Source organism: Phyllostomus hastatus, unplaced genomic scaffold, assembly GCF_019186645.2.
Source record: "Phyllostomus hastatus isolate PE091 unplaced genomic scaffold, TTU_PhHast_1.1 phas_contig_137, whole genome shotgun sequence".
Taxonomy (NCBI): Eukaryota; Metazoa; Chordata; class Mammalia; order Chiroptera; family Phyllostomidae; genus Phyllostomus; species Phyllostomus hastatus.
In genome coordinates, this window is record NW_025333583.1 from 10,092,549 (window position 1) to 10,108,101 (window position 15,553).

Below are 15,553 nucleotides of genomic sequence, written 5' to 3' on the forward strand. Positions count from 1 at the left end.
TGGCAGGCGGGGGGTGTCCATCTAGGTGCACTGCCATGAGCATGTATGTGCACACGTGTAAACTGATCCATACACGGCTGGATAAAATGAGGCCCAGGGTGTGCGTGGTCGGGCCTTGGCCCTTCAGTTCTTCTGGGTGCAGCTGCCGGCGTCGTAAGCTGAGGAGAGCTTCGGGGAGTGTGGGAGGACTTAAGTGCCAGGGGGCTGGAGAGGCCAAGGAAGAGATTCTTAGGATAGAGACAGAAGAGAGAATGAGATGATTCCCATTAGAGGTAAAACTTTGGCAAAAGCATGCAGATGTTTGAAAGTATATGAGGGGAGATGCTTTTTTTTTTTTGCATACAGTGATATAAAGATTTCTGCCATCTCCCAAAATAGTCTAGACAAATGTATGAATGCTTTGGGAACTGGAAATGGGTAGGGCTGGGGACCACAGTGATTGGCCTCCAGAGAGCAGGGACAAGAGCCACTGAGTCAGCCCAGGGGACTTCGCTATAACAATAACGACAAACAATAACAACAGCAGCGATAACACTCACACCTACCATTGCGTGAGCCAGGCAGCACTCCAGGCACTTCACCTGTGTCAACTCGCTAAATCTTCACAACAGCCGGTAGCCCAGGCACCATGGTTATCCCCATTGTACAGATGAAGCAGGTGAGGCAGAGAGCACTCGCTTGTGTAAGACCACAGAGATAGCAACCAGCCCAGCACCTGGCTCAGAGATTTTGCTTTGAGCTCCACACACCACTGTGCTTTTCAGTAAACTGACCACTCTGCCTGTTAGAAACTAGAACAAAACCTCACCCACAGTTGTCTCTGGGTTATAAGAATATGGGTGATTTCTATTTCCTTATGTAAGCACATACAAAAGGACACAATAAAATCCTTATGTATATATTATAAATTTTCTACAGTGATTAGGTATGACTTTCATAATTGTATGAAAGTAAGAAAAGGATCCTATTACATCATCAATTACATAAACATCATTACAACTGATCAGAGCCTGAATGAGACCTCTTTAGAAGGGTTTCCATTTAAAATAAGTAGCAAATCTCTGAGCAGAAGGAAGGAGATTTTGCATCAGCAAGTGGGCTGGGAACTGTTAGAAGGGAGGGAGAAATCTCTCGGACTGTGGAGTCACCCCACTGCCCACCACCACCTGGGCGTACCTGTGCTCCCCAGGACAGTCCCCAGAAGGAAGGCAATGTTGGGGGATAGTACCCTCCAAATGGAATCAAACCCTGTCAGGGGCTCAGAACTGTAACTGAACCCTGGGGTCGGGTGAGCGGGAAGGTGGGGCCAAGTGGCCCGCTGAATCAGGAACCTGTGTCGTGGCCCGGCAGCCTGCGGACAGTCGGAGCTCAGAGAAGGTGTGATGTGTCCACCTCAGCACCCCCTTAATTTGGCACAGCGTCACCTGGTAAGTGCTCAGGAAATGTTTGCTTAGTTAATTACTATAGTGTTCCTTTCCAAAGAAGAAAAGAATGAGAACTGCCCCCAAGGAGGAAGTTTGGGGGAACTTTCTAACTCCAAAGCACGTTAAACCAGAGCTCGGGCTCCCAGAGAGGCTGGATGTGCGTCCCTGGAGGTGTTTCCCGCCGTGGTGGACTCCGGTCAGATTGGAGGGGTGAAGAGGTGTAGGGGTGGCCACAGTGACCTTTCATGGCCCTTGTGGCCTGAGCAGAGGCCTGAGCCTTAACTGGAAAGAAAACGAGCAAATAACAAAACACTTTCGGGCCTGGGTTTGAGTCCCGGCTTACAGAGGTTTCTAAACTCTGGGGGCTTGGTAGGATTCTGAGGGTTTTCCCATTGCTGTCTCCAGCCCACATGCAAACTCCTCGTACAGTCTCGCCATCTGGCAATCCTCCAACCTCCATCTGCCCACATCTCCCTGGTTCCCCAAAGAGCCCATTCTAGGAACGATCCTCAGAAAGTTAATAAACAAACCTCTCCGAAAGTCTCAGTCACATGAGGGACAGAGACCTTGAATTATCCTACTATGTAGAGCCTGGTTGATAGCCAAGCCAGAAGGTTCATGAGACCCAACTGTGTCCTCTTTCGTATCCACTGGGGCTACAGCCTGTCATCAGAATAGCCCAGACCCACCAGCCAGTGCTCTCTGCGGTGCTTGATTCATGTCTTCAAGCCTTATTTCCAAATAAGACAAATCACTGCTAACTCCTTGAGCTTGATTAAATCTCTAACCTTTCTTAGCCCTCTATTTCCTCATCTGGAAAATGAGAAATGAGATGAGACAATCTCTGCCTGACATCAGCTCCAAGGCTCTCCCTGTGATCCTGTGATTACACTTGCTGGTAAGGTGGCGGGGGGCGGGGGGGCGGGGGGGGCGGGGGGGGAGAGGGAGAAGGTACTCAGGATTTACGTGGGAGTCAAACCTGAGCTCCAGGTCAAACGGCCTTGGCAATTAGCAAAGGCTGAAACCGTGAAAAGTGGGTGTATTTGCAATTAAGACCTGGATGGCTGCCCAAGGCTCCAGGTACACAGAACAAGGCTAGGTTCCAAGCCACCAGGGGAGGGGCCCACCTGCTCAGCAGCTGCCAGGCTAAGGGAGAGGGTGGGCAGAGCTCCCACTCACGCTGCAGCTTCAGGAAACACATCCACTCAGCATGGCCCTGGGCCCCTCAGGGGCCTGGGAAGGCCGGGTCTATTCCAGGTGAGGCTTCAAAAACGTCTTTGCAGAGCTTGGGGAACCACCGGGCAGGTCGTAACTGAGTGGGGGGAGGGGGGATGAAGTGTATAAGAGGTGAGACAGCACGGGAAAGGCTGGTGAGAATTAGAATGTATATATCCAGAGTCACGTCCCAGAAAACGCTCACCCTTCGTATGGATAAGATGGGGTGGCACCCAGATGCACCCACCACGTTCCTCGGCCCTGTCCCAGCACAGCGTCAGGACAGACGGGGGTGTGAGCGGAGAGTGCCCGGCCCCCACCCCACCCCTGGTTCACCGCTACGCTCCTTGGATCCAGTGTTTAAACTTTCTCAGCTCAGCTTCCTCTTCTGTACAATGGGGGTGATGATGATCTGTATAATAGGGAGACTATTTCCCTCCCTCATAAGTTCTTATGAGGGTTGCATGAGATGATTTTAAGGAGCACTCAGTAAATGCCCAGAACTGGAGACACACAGTCATGATGGTCGTCTCTGCGGTCACTGCATCTTGTCACCTGACCAGCCCCTCCCAACAACAGAGCTACCGTTGGTTCCTGAGATTGCCGGCTTTGGAGAAGATGATGGGAGGGAGCATTGGCCAGTAGGAAGAAAAAATTTATCCCAGTGGTAAGCTAGAAGAGTTATTTTCTTCTCTGCGTGCCCCACACCCAGCTGCGTCCCCATCACTTTTGGCTACCGGCCCGTGGGGAGGCATCAGGGATGCCCACAGGTGATGTGGGCTCCCATCTGGGTCTGCGGAGCGGCCGAGAGGCTAACCTCACGCGTAGCATTCAGGGGCCTAAGGGTCTGATCTGAGTAAGTCACAGCCCTTGGAGGAGAGGCAAAAGAAGAAACGTTTTGCAAGGATGTGTGTGAATGGGGAGAAACAGGGAAAATCAGAAGCCAAAACCCAGTGCGGAGAGTAGGGTTGTCAGATAAAACACAGGACACCCAGTAAAATCTGAATTTCAGATAAACAAGGAATAATTTTTAAGTACAAATTTGTCCAAATATTGCATGGGGAATACTTATACTAAAAAAAAAATGTTGTTTATCAGAAGTTCAAATTTTACTAGATGTCCTGTGTTTTTATTTGCTAAATCTGGCAGCCTTGGCAGGAAGCACCATGACAGCGTGCTGGCGAGGGTCCTGTGGGGTGGGGAGAAGGGAGGGGGACCCAGCCTGGGGGGGGTGGGGAGGGCGGGGAGAAGATCAGGGTCGGGAGTGTGTCCAGGAGGGGTTGATGAGAACCTGATGCTTAGGCGGCGAGAGATAACAGGGGCGGGTCAGGCAGGGGAAGGAAGAGGGAGCGTAGGGCCTCGTGCACAAAGGGCCGCAGTCGGGAACAGCACGGTGTCCTCCAGGGAGGTCCGAGGCAGGGAGAGGAGGGCTTCTCGGGGAGGGCCTGGGCACCCACTCAGGAGGTGACCCTTGCTCCAAGCATGTTTATGCAGAACTGTTTCAGCGCCTACTATGTGCCAGGCTCTCTTCCTGGGATACTGAGGTGAACAGAGAGGAGCTCACGGCGGCACCCAGACCGTCACTGACTTCTAGCAGGAAGTGAGGGCATTTCAGACAACAAACAAGTAAGGAAAGCGATGAGAGCCGCAAAGAGCCAGACCTCGCCGGACTCCCACATTTACCCGGCTAACTCCAGGCCTACCTGGATAGTGTCTCCTTGAGGAAGCCTTTCCTGAAGCTGGGGCTTGGTTTTCCCAGCACAGCACTTAGCACACCTTGTGGAATAGAGTGTTTACCTCTCTACGGGTCACACAAGACTGTGGGTCTCTGAAGGAAATGGACCACTATGAGGTCTCCAACACTCAGGGTAGTGATCACGGCCTCGTACATGCTTAAAAAAGTGATCTGTTGCAGAACTGCGAGGGTTTGGTACACGCAGCACGACTGTGTACATTTTGATGGGGAGGCCTAGTCCACTGGATTTATGAATCTGAAAATGGGAAAGGGGGTCAGGGGGATACAAATCAGATTTTTAAATTCTAATATAAGGATGGTATGTCGGGGGCCCTGGGTGGGAATATTCTTGTTTAGGAAAAGAATAATTATAATAAAGTTAAATTAGGTTCTTTCATTAGGAGCAAACAAAATGAACACTGGTAGTCTTGAAGGAAAAGAAAAAGCCAAACCACACAAACAAAAACAAAACCCACTTGGGGACTAGGGATTATTTTGGGGGGCCGACATAGGAGGCTCCATGAGTCAGAGGAGAGCTGGGGGGGCCAGGTTCACAAAGGCCAGCTGCAGAACAGGTCAGGATATTTGTGGAGCAAGAAAGAAGCTCACTCCAGGGTCATTCGATTCTCCTAAGTCCCAGGAGAAGAAAGCTACCAGGATCCTTTGGGGCACAGACCTGCCTCGTGGTTGGACCAGAACAGGACTTTATTGAGACCAAGGGGTATTTCTGCTAGATGAAAACAGAGTGGCATTATCAGGGAAAAGAAAAGGAAATGTATGCTTAGCAGTCAGTACTCAAGTGTCTTAATAATTATAACGCTTGGCCGAGATGTCAGAATGCAAAGCATTTGAACGAGTGACCCGAGGACACTGCAAAGTTTCTGCCTGTGGAACTTCTAAGAAAAATCATGTACAAACCCCTTCCTGAGAGGATTCGAATGGAGCATTGACTGGAAATAGAATAAGCAAGGCCATATCTTTAGTTGTTTCCAGATCTACGAGGATCAACATTTTAGGACAACTGAAGGAGGCTGGAAGGTTCGATGTCGTCTGTTAGTGCATCCTTTCTCTGTGAGATAGTATGAAATTGTGGCGTTTCACTTTTGGCGTCATGGTGGCAGGACTGGGGGCGAGGGGCCATGACAGGTGAGCTGCTGGAGTAACCAACTCTAGGCTACATGGGTAATGTCTAATTTACGTGTGCTGTGCGTTCAGTGTTGCAGGCCTAGATGTCAAGATAGACATCTAGACTTGTTGAGATGCTGCAGGCAAGCTGCCCTCCCTGTTGGAGCACCTGCGATGTACAGATTTAGAAGGGGCCTCCCCGTGCAAGAGACTGTCAGGAATGATGGATGCTGAAATCTCAGGTAGAAGAAAGGCATAAATGAGAGGCCTGAGCTCTGGGAACCTGTTGGAACTTAATTCCATTCTCTTTATCCTCAGCTTTATCAAGGACCAGTGATGGGTGATGCCTTCCAAGGTACGAGAGAAGTGATTGCAAAAGTAGTAAAAACAGCTCAAAATTCTTGGAGGGGTGCGGAGAAGAGAGAGAGAGGGGAGCACAGAGAGGGCGAGGGAGATGATGGGGCAGAGACCCCATGGGAAAGACCAAAAGGTGATTTTGAAGGTCAGTAAGAAACTGGGATGATTTTCCTTTGCAACTATTGTTTTGACGAGCAATTCTATTCTTCAGCTGTGATACCACTCACCTTCCTCCTAATTTTTAAAGTTCAAGCACCTTTTCATGACCTTCCTAAATCACCCTGCCCAGTTTCTCTTTCCTTCCACTTCCCATCCCTCTGTTTCCTATTTAAAATCTAGACGAAACTCACGTAATAGGCGTTGAAGATGCTAAAGCCCATAGACACTTCTCCCCAATTTTTAAAAGAAATAGCAGCAATTCCTTTCAGGTACATCGTCCTGATCAGATTGAAAAGCGTTATACCTAATGCAATCCCATCTGGTTGTCACACTGGCCCTGTGAAATAGGCAGGTGGCCTTATTTCGCTTCGAAGCTAAGAAAACACTAATAGAGGAAATAAAGGTACATGTTCAAGATGATGTGGCTGGTGAGGAGTAAAGCAGAGAGGTTAATCCCGAGCTCCTTGTTTTGTCTTACTGCTAGAAACACTATTGATGCCTATGTGTTTAAACACTATCTACAAGTCTTGTAGTGTGGTGGTCACATTCATTCACTGAAATAACACTAATCTCACATCTGCACACAGGCAGCTCCTTGAGGTGGTGGGCACGATACCTGTCCGTGGTGCCAACGGCAAACAGGCCTGGAAAGACCAGTGCTGCACTGCAGCCGACGAGAGCTGCGTTACAGTCAAGAGGAGCTTCCTCGCTCTGCTGGGGCTCGGACACACCTTCCAAGAAGGTCGGGGTGTTTCCTTTTTTTGGAACTTTTTAGAAAAGGTGGACACCGCTTAATGTCCAGTGTGGCTGGCATGTGAGGGGCTCGCTGTGAACAAGTAGGCAGATGTCTAGTGTTCTTGAGTGACAGGAGCTGAGACAGAGGTCTCAGAGTCACGGCAGAGCCCACTGGGTCTCCATGCGGACCACGGGGGAAGCCGTGTCCGGGGCTACCCGCCTCCGTCCAGGCTGGGCAGGCTTAGGGGGGTAAGGGAGGCATGGATGAGGCTGTAAGAAGTGAATGACATCACTTCCCTGCAATGATCTGGGCATCTTGGGAGAAAGTGTGGCGTGAATACCAGATACTATGATTACAAATCAGAATTTCTTTTCTTTAAATCCCTTTTCCACTTACCACTCTTAGCAATAAAACCATCTCTAGGAAAAAGGAGCTGGAGACTTGAGAGGTGGTTTTCCAGCTGAGTGGAGTATTTTGGATCCTTTCAATAGGGTTTCACAATCTTTTATTTTTTTCTTCTCAGGATCAAACATCACCAACTGACCAGATACCATCCTGTCTAAACAGGAAATTCCCAACCCTGACCTCCACCTTCTCCTTCCGTCCTCCCCCACATCTTCTTTACCCCTTGACCTGAACATAATATAAATGTTTAATCTAATTTATTACCTGGAAATTATCTGTATTCATTCTGTTTGCTTAGTGACGATTACATAAAAACAAAACAAAAACTCCAGGCTTGGGTCAAACAACCACTGTGTCTGATTTTTCCACTGAGGTACCAATCCCATTGGGTATTTAATATAGATAATTGGCTGACTGCTTCCCAAAGACACACCAGGGATTTTCCCTCCTCTGTTGCCTTCAGTCCTTCCTTGCCCCCACTTCTACATCCCTTCTCTGCTGGGGAAAACCCCCTCCACTTTAGATTCCACGTGTACGTGAAATCCTATGGTATTTGTCTTTCTGACTGACGTATTTTAATGAACATGATAACCTCTAGGTCAATTCATGCCGTTGCAAATGGTAAAACTGTATTATTTTCACAGCTGAGTAATATTCCATTGTATGTCTCACTGCTTTTTTATCCATTCCTCTATTTATGAGCCTTTCCATAGCTTGGCCAATGTAAATGACACCGCAGTGGACATAAGCATTCATATAATCCTTTCAAATTAGTTTCTTCAACTATATACACAGGAATGGAATCACTGGGTCATCAGGCAGTTCTGTTTTCAATTTTTTGAGGAGTCTCCATGCTGTTTTTTACAGTAGCTGCTAATGAATGAATAAACAAAATAGAAACAGACTCGCCCTGGCTGGCATAGCTCAGTGGATTGAGCGCGGGCTGCGAACCAAAGTGTCGCAGGTTCGATTCCCAGTCAGGGTACCTGCCTGGGTTGCAGGCTATGAACCCCAGCAACCGCACATTGATGTTTCTCTCTCTCTCTCTCTCTTTCTCCCTCCCTTCTCTCTATAAAAATAAATAAATAAAAAATCTTTAAAAAAAGATGCTAAAAAAAACTCTTAAAAAAAAATAGAAACAGACTCATAGATACAGAGAACAGACTGATGGTTGCCAGAGGGGAGAGGGGTTAAGGGGCTGAATGAAAAGGTGAAGGGATTGAGAAGTACAAACTGGTAGTCACTAAACACTCACGGGGAGGATGTAGAATACAATATAGAGAATAGAGTCAATAACACTGCAATAACTACGCATGGTGTCAGGTGCACTGAAAATATCAGGGGGATCGTCACTTCATAAACTATATGATATATACCTAAAACTAATATAAACTAATATTGAATGTCAGCAGTAATTTAAAAATAATTTTTTTAAAAAATCCCACTCATGTTTCAAGACTTATTTCAAATACCCCTTCTTCCAGGAAACACCCCTGACAGCCCCTTCCACCTTGGCCACAAGGCTGGCGCTCTCTTCTCTGTCCCCAGAGAGCCTTGCATACACCTGCATCTTTGATCTTACTTATCACAGCGTGCGATCCTCCGGGACCTCCCAGGAGATGATAAAATGGAGATGTCCCTGCAGGACGATAGTCATGCTTCCTGACTTCTAATACAGACTCTATGACTCTCTAGTTCTGAGACACAAGTTCAGTGTCTTCGTTTTTCTACGGACCAGGAACCCCACATCACAAACTGAGTGATTGGGGAAGGCATCAGGGGACAGGAAGCAAGCGGTGAGCTTCTGGCTTCTAGGACATGCTATGCAATGCTTGCAGGATGGATAGACAAAGAAGAAAAAGGAACTAAACAGAAGAATAAATAAAGACAGCAACTGGGGGAGTTAGAGGGAAGAGGCAGGAAAAAAGGAAGGATTTTTCTAATGAGAAAAGAACATGTCATGGCCCCTAAGTTAGTCTCCCACACCCCAGCCTAGCAGCCGCTCTGGCCTTTGGTTTGGGGGTTGGAGGTAGCTTGTCAGCGAGCCCTGAGCTCCCGCACACCAGCAAGGTCTGGAGCTGAGCTGAGGCTTGAGAGCCTCGGCAGGATGAGACGTGAACGGGCAGGTTCCATCAGTCTTTGCTGGCACTGCTCACAAAGTCTGCCTCTAGGGCAGGACCTGGCTTTGAGACTGTCCCGCCCCTACCTAACCAAGCCAGATCTGCTTAGCCTCAGGCTGGAAGAAGCCCAATTCCACATAACTTGGGATCAGCCTATCCTTTTAACACACAAGTCAGACCATGCCTGTCCCTTGCTTTCTGTGCCCTGATGGCTTACTTAATCACTCAGCATACCATCCAGTGTCCTTACCATGGCTCAGCCCTGACTACTTCTCTGCCCTCTCTCCCCCCATGGCCTCTTTGCTCGGTTCCCTCTAAAGGCCTTTGCACTTACTGCTCCACTCTTCCAGATACATGCAGGGCCTGCCCCGTCCCCTTATTCAGGGCCCTGCTCAGATATCACCACTTCGGAGACATCATCCATGACCACCTTATCAAAGGTAGGCCCCTTCCATTTGCTCCCATGTACCTTGCTGTACATACCTCCATCACCCTCATCTCACCTGGTGTGACAACTGTCACTTGCTTGCTGCTTTATTTGGTCTGCCTCTCTCCCCAGTACACATGCTCGGTGATTGCAGAACTTGTATGTTGTTCACCACTGTATCATTGAAGCGCCTGGCACATAGTAAGTGCTCAGAAACAGTTGTTGAGTAGATGGCAAAATGACAGATTCCAGCCCTCTCATTCACAGTGAAGACCCAGAGGAGGAAGAACTTGTTCAAGGTCATACTCACTGGCCAGTATGTATCAGATCCTGAATTCAACCCATTTCTCCTTGTTGTCAGATGGAGGCTTTAGTGCCACTCCACACTGTAATCTGGGGCATGACTCACTCACCCCCACTATTCATCCATGCATACACAGCAGGGTGGGCTCTGGAAGGAAGGCTTAGCCAAATAGAGCCCAGGGCACAGGGAAAGCACCATGCACCCAGCTTGTTTCCCGTGCTGTACCAGAGTGTCTTTGCATCTCTTATTCCAAACAAGCTCTGAATCTCAATGTAAAGTTGTTTTAAGAACCCAAGTCAAGATGACCACAGTCTGGAGGTGACCAGTCATGGACTATGTGCACAGAAGGAGAGACAACAGTCCACTGGATTTGATTGGGGTGGGGTTCGAGAGCAAGAGGAATCCCTAACAACAGAAGACAATCAGAATTGGAATGGGCTTCCAAGACAGGGTGAAATATTATTAGAACCCTGCAGAAACAGGAGAAAGCCACAGCTATCAATTTATGTAACATTCATTCAATCATTTAGCAAATATTTATGAGTGCCTACTAGAGTATTTTAGGATATCTAAGAACAGGCAGGATGACCTGTGAGGCCTCACAAGCCCAAGGAGCCTGAATCTGTATGGCTTTATCCTTAAAGAGCCTCTTTGAAGGACAGCTCCTTCATCAGTTCAAGTCCTGAGCAATGGGGACAAGAAATTTCCAACAGAGGGACACCATCTTCCTCTCCCTTGGCTCTGCTTCAGTGGCTCAGATAACAATGATAGCCATATCACAGAGTCACGGATGCTGATGTTGAGCTACCTGGGTTCTCTGGAGCTCATTTGGTCCTTCCCCTTGCACCTAAGAATAAACAGTGCTTCCTTGGACCAAGGCACTGGTAGATGACTTTGGAGATTCCCCAGCACAGTTAATTCCACTGCCTCCTTTGTTCAGTAGTCAGTGACCACTACCAGCCCTTTCCATCGCAAAGGTCCTTCTGAAGTCTGCCCTCACATTTGCTGCTACACCTTTCTATGTTGTTTTTTAAAGTTAGTCACTGTCACCAGAGATAATTCTCCAGATACTAGACACCCTTTTGCACCATTTACTAAAGAATACATTAAAAATCAACCAGCCAACAAACTGATGCACTGGACATCAATTATATGCAAAAGTCTATGGTAGGCTTAGAGAAGGTACAAAGAGAAGGAGAAGGAAAGGGTGGTGGGCCTGGAGATAGATATTAAGTTGGGTTCACATCTCTGACACTTGACCCCATAAGGACAAGTTCTCTTCCTCATGGCGGAATTGTCATCTGTGAAATGGGGCGAGCAGTTCTGGTTCCACCTATCACATGGGGCTGTTGTGAAGCTCAATAAAAATTGTAATAAGCAGGGGCTTTATAAACTGTAAAATTCCATAGAAACGTGAGTCAAATGCAGTATGGGATAGTGGAAAATCACTGAACTTACAGCCACAGGGTTGGCAGACATGACTCTATCAGTGCTGACTTCATCACTCACTTCCCCTGGGAATTTGGACAGGTCACTGAACCACAGTTTCCTTCTCTGTAAAAATGACTGTTGTGCAAATGAAGACACTGTGAGTAAAAGCCTCCATCATTAGCTCCTGATACCTAGCAGGTCCTTGGGGCATATTTGTTCAATCATTTGCAGCTGACAAGGAGAGGACAGTGCGAGCAAACAAGATAACAGCAGTGAGCACCTTAGTCTGACAAGGCTTGAAGGGCCCACTGAGGAGCCAGGAGAAATGCCCCTGGAGAGCTATGACGAGGAGAAGGGGAGGAGGGATGCCAGACTAAGGATTCTGGGTTTGAGAAAAGCATTTATGGGCATTAAGGAGCCATTGATAATTTTAGAGCGGGGGAATCATTGATGAAAAGTATTTCTGTGTTTTGTGGGAAGTGGTTCAGGGATGGGGAGAATTCTGGAATTGTGGGGTCCCCACCTCGAGGGCTGGTCAGCTAACCTGCTGGAATGGAACACAGACCTCAGAGGGCCAGAGCCTGACCAGTACCTCCTTCGACGAAGCTAGAGCTCAGAGCAAAATCCCAGCTTTCTAGAACTTGGGCCTTGTATTAGTCATGTATAGCTGCATAAAAAATTACTTCAAGACATAGTGTCTAAAAACAAAAAAAATAAATGTATATTATCTCACAGTTTCTGAGCATGTCCTAGCCGCGTGGTTTAGACTTTGTGTCTCTCATGAAGTTGCAGCCAAGATGTAGCAGGAATTGCAGTCATCTGAGGGCCAGGGGGCAGGGATCCACTTCCATGATGGCTCAGTCGTGTGACTGGCAGATTGGTGCTGGTAGCTGGTAGAGGGCTCAGTTATTCACCATATGAAACTCTTCATAGGGCTGCTGGAGAATGCTTGTGATGCAGTGTCTAGCTCCCCAAAGCGAGCATCAGAGAGAGCAACTGCTATTCTTTGATGCCAGGCCTCAGAAGACACAACCCCTCACTCTCACGCTGACCAACCCTGCTACAGTACGGGAGGGGTCCACGTAAAGGAGTGATCAAAGATCCCTGAGGGCCTTCTTAGGGTCTAGCTAGCACAGCAGGGAGAGTGGGATGTTTAAAAGAAAGATCTCAGAACCAAACAGACCTGGATTCAAAGCTCAGGTCCTTGCCTTATTCCCTGTGTAAACTCACGTCACTTAAATCTCAAGCTTTTGCTTCTCTCTGTAAGCCTGAGAATAGAAATAGTAGTGCCAGTGTCAGAAAGGGTCGTGAGGAGTCAGCAGGGCACTGCACAGGGAGGGCTTGGTCCAGCTCCAAGCACCGAGTCCATGTTTGCTAAATGGTAGCTTTGTGTACTGGTGTGATGCACAGGCAGGTAGGTAGAGGACTGTTCTGGAAGCACAAACAATCCCTGTGGTCAGTTGAATAATGCTCCCCAAGGATGTCCATGTCCTGATCCCTGGAACCTGTAATCAGTTTACTTTACAGGGCAAAATAGATTTTATAGAAGGAAGCCAAAGGATCTGAGATGGGAAAATTGTCCTGGATTATCTGAGTGGGACAATGATACAATCAAAAGGGTCCTTGTAAGAGGCAAGCAGTAGCAACATAAGCAGAAGGCTACATGAAGAAGAAGCAGAAACTAGAATGATACGACTGCAAGTCAAGAAGCCAAGGTATGCCAGCAGCTTGAAGCTGAAAGAGGCAAGAAATGGATTCCACCCTGGGGCCTCCTGCCATCCTCTGATTTTGGTCCCTTCAAGGCTCACTTCTAACTTCTGACCTCCAGAACTGTAAGAGAATAAATTTGTGTTGCCTTCATCTACTAAATAAATGTGTGGCAATTTGTTACAGTAGTAAGAGAAAACTAATATATACTTTGAGGGGATCTCGTTGTGACACGTTATGACAGGCACACATGACTGAACTGCATTGAGGGAAACCCATTGTCCTCTCCCAAGAAAGTGACATCCCGATTCTGCAGGCTCTGGTGCTACCTGAGCAGGAGGCACGGATTCAGGACCTGAGCAGAGGCAGGGAGAGAGAGAAAGCCAAGGGAGACAGGGCAGGTCTGAAGATGACTGGCCTGGCCGTTTATAGTGCCTCTTGTTTGCCCTGATCAGTGTGGCTCAGTTGATTGGGCACATCCCACAAAGCAAAAGGTTGCCAGTTTGATTCCTGGCCAGGGCACATGTCTGGGTTGCGGTTTTCTTCCCTGGTCGGGGCGTGTACAAGAGGCAGCCAATCAATGTTTCTCTCTCACATCAATGTTTCTCTCCCTTTCTCCCTCTATTCTCCTTTCTCTAAAAATAAATTAATTTTAATTAATTGTCTTTTGCTTGACAATTGCATCGGTCAGTTCCTGATGACCTCAGTGGCCCTGCTCCATGATGACTATTGTGCAAGCTTCTTTCTCTCCCAGAAAAAGGACGGGGAGAAACCATCTCCTGAAACCTTGGGGAAATGAATGGAGAGGGGAAAAGAAGGAGGCTCCAGAGACAGGCCTGCCATAGACAGATCCTAAAGAAAAACAAGCACAGGGTTTGGAGGCAGAAAATGTTCTTCAGTTCCAGACTCTGCCCCTTTCTGCTTAGTGACACCAAGGAAGTCAGTTCCACTTCTCTGAGCCTCAGTTTCATCATTTATTGGCTGAGATTGTGATGAGGGTTACATAGGTGAAGGCATATAGTATATTCTACACAATAGGCATATAGCAAGCAATTGGTAAATGTTAGCTAACAGTATGCAGACCAAATTTATTTAAAAAGCATTTATTAAGTGATTACTATGCATGAGCTAGTACAGATGCTAAATAAGATGCAGTCTCAGCTCTTAATGAGCCTGTGGTCTGGTGGAGGACACAGGCAGACCCCCATGGGACCCTAGTGTGGCACCTAGGACAGGCTGGAGACTCCCGAGACTTTTCCGGCCCTCTGAAAGATACACAAAGGGCTGCCGCCAAAGCAGACTTCCTCTGCTTGGCCACTGTGAATCGGCCAATCAGAAGAACTGCAGGAGAAAGTCTGGTCTCAGCTCCCCACCCGCAACGTTCCATTCATAAGAGAGCAAATGCCCTATGGTTGGTGCAAAACTTTCAGTAAAATAATCTACCTGGCAATGGCCTCATTGACATCAGTTACCCATACTACTGTGAAGAACCCAAGCTTCAGCTTCACAATTCCTCATCCCAACCCCAGGGGCATACTTGTAAGCAGGCAGTCGGTAAACTTAACTTTACTATGTAAAGTTAGTGTGTGGTTTCAGTTCAGTAAGCATCATGGATTATCCATGCAATAAGGATGGTTATCCCCTATGTACAGAGTTGCTCAGCAGAGAGAAGACACTAAATGTAGTTAGTGTGCCCGCATGTAATCTACTGCTCAGTACATGAGGGTGGCTACTGTGGTTACTGGCCTGGCACATGTGCAGGGAGAAATCCCTCACATTGGGTGGAAATTGGTAAAAGCACCTCTATCCCCTATGACCTTTGCCACTCACCTGGCTGACCCTGCTCAAGAGCAATGACAAAAGTGCTGAGCTTTGGCTTTGTGCCAGACACAGCCAACTGGAGAAGTAGGAGAGGAGCAGTTACTGAGCCAGGAGTGGTGCCAGCCAGAGTACCACAGGGCACTCTGTTCCCTGGGCAGCCACCTCCAGGCAGCCTCACCAGCAGCCTGCCCTGGCCCAACATGAAGGCAATGCCTTCGTCTCCAGGGGCCACACCGACTGGTTACAGGTGGAAGTTCTCACCAGCACAAAATCTCAATCCTTTCTGAGAGGACTAGGCCCTGGGTGGGGTGAGAAAGTAGGTGTGTCCATGTGGTCTCCTGCAAAAGCAGACATAATAAAAAGCTTGTATCTATGTTGATTGTGTGCCAGGGGCTGTGCAAAGCAACCTGCTTAAGGAGGTACTTTATTTACCATTAGACAGATGAGGAAACTGAGACACAGAGAAATTAAGTGGCCACAGGTTACTCAAGTGGTAAGCAGAGACTCAGGACTCAAGTGCCCTTGTCTGACCTTAGAGACCCTTCTCTTCCCCACCAGGCTGCCCTGGGGCCTGGGCATGACAACTG

General features: G+C 48.0%; 1 long non-coding RNA gene across 2 annotated transcripts; it reads left to right on the forward strand.

The window, feature by feature from the left end:
* The first annotated feature begins 2,574 nt into the window (after positions 1-2,574).
* On the forward strand, positions 2,575-7,383 carry LOC123827068. Of its 2 annotated transcripts, XR_006787169.1 has the most exons (4): positions 2,588-2,681; positions 5,818-5,854; positions 6,603-6,757; positions 7,275-7,383. It is a non-coding gene; the product is annotated as an uncharacterized LOC123827068 (long non-coding RNA). The 2 variants fall into 2 exon arrangements; XR_006787168.1 differs by lacking the exon at positions 5,818-5,854 and having other exon boundaries at positions 2,575-2,681.
* The last annotated feature ends 8,170 nt before the right edge of the window (positions 7,384-15,553 follow it).